The 1,761-nt window shown below is 39.6% G+C and overlaps 1 protein-coding gene across 1 annotated transcript in view; it reads left to right on the forward strand.

Moving 5' to 3' along the window:
- hal (histidine ammonia-lyase) overlaps positions 1-1,761 on the forward strand; it is a 10,657-nt gene that overhangs the window by 3,823 nt on the left and 5,073 nt on the right. The window lies entirely within an intron of this gene.

Genomic DNA, 1,761 nt, shown 5'->3' on the forward strand with positions numbered 1-1,761 from the left:
ATATATACATACACACATATATATATACATACACACATATATATATATATATGTATATATATATATATACAGTGCCTTTGCCTTGCGAAAGTATTTGGGCCCCTTGAACTTTTCAACCTTTTGCCACATTTCAGGCTTCAAACATAAAGATATAAAATTTAATTTTTTTGTGAAGAATCAACAACAAGTGGGACACAATCGTGAAGTGGAATGAAATTTATTGGATGTGTCAAACTTTTTTAACAAATAAAAAACTGAAAAGTGGGGCGTGCAATATTATTCGGCCCCTTGCGTTAATACTTTGTAGCGCCGTCTTCTGCTGCAGTTCAAGCTGCAAGTCTCTTGGGGTATGTCTCTATCAGTTTTGCACATGGAGACACTGAAATTCTTGCCCATTCTTCCTGCAAAACAGCTCGAGCTCAGTGAGGTTGGATGGAGAGCGTTTGTGAACAGCAGTCTTCAGCTCTTTCTACAGATTCTTGATTGGATTCAGGTCTGGACTTTGACTTGGCCATTCCAACACCTGGATACGTTTATTTGTGAACCATTCCATTGTAGATTTGTCTTTATGTTTTGGATCATTGTCTTGTTGGAAGATAAATCCCCGTCCCAGTCTCAGGTCTCTTGCAGACTCAAACAGGTTTTCTTCCAGAATGTTCCTGTATTTGGCCCCATCCATCTTCCCATCAATTCTGACCATCTTCCCTGTCCCTGCTGACGAAAAGCAGACCCAAACCATGATGCTGCCACCACCATGTTTGACAGTGGGGATGGTGTGTTCAGGGTGATGAGCTGTGTTGCTTTTACACCAAACATATCATTTTGCATTGTGGCCAAACAGTTGGATTTTGGTTTCATGTGACCAGAGCACCTTCTTCCACATGTTTGGTGTCTCCCAGGTGCATGTGACAAACTTTAAACAACACTTTTTATGGATATCTTTGAGAAATGGCTTTCTTCTTGTCACTCTTCCATAAAGGCCAGATTTGTGCAGTGTACGACTGATTGTTGTCCTATGGACAGACTCTCCCACCTCAGCTGTAGATCTCTGCAGTTCATCCAGAGTGATCATGGACCTCTTGGCTGCATCTCTGATCAGTCTTCTCCTTGATCCAGATGAAAGTTTAGAGGGACGGCCGGGTCTTGGTAGATTTGCAGTGGTCTGATACTCCTTCCATTTCAATATGATTGCTTGCACAGTGCTCCTTGGGACGTTTAAAGCTTGGGAAATCTTTTTGTATCCAAATCCAGCTTTAAACTTCTCCACAACAGTATCTCGGACCTGCCTGGTGTGTTCCTTGGTCTTCATGATGCTCTCTGCACTTTGAACAGAACCCTGAGACTATCACAGAGCAGGTGCATTTATACAGAGACTTGATTACACACAGGTGGATTCTATTTATCATCATCAGTCATTTGGGACAACATTGGATCATTCATAGATCCTCACTGAACTTCTGGAGTGAGTTTGCTGCACTGAAAGTAAAGGGGCCCAATACGCCCCACTTTTCAGTTTTTTATTTGTTAAAAAAGTTTGACACATCCAATAAATTTCATTCCACTTCACGATTGTGTCCCACTTGTTGTTGATTCTTCACAAAAAATTAAAATTTTACATCTTTATGTTTGAAGTCTGACATGTGGCAAAAGGTTGAAAAGTTCAAGGGGCCGAATACTTTCGCAAGACACTGTATAAACACATATATATATATACATATATATATATATATATATATATATATATATATATATATATATATA

This window comes from Nematolebias whitei, chromosome 10 (assembly GCF_014905685.2).
Source record: "Nematolebias whitei isolate Nwh7 chromosome 10, NemWhi1, whole genome shotgun sequence".
NCBI lineage: Eukaryota > Metazoa > Chordata > Actinopteri > Cyprinodontiformes > Rivulidae > Nematolebias > Nematolebias whitei.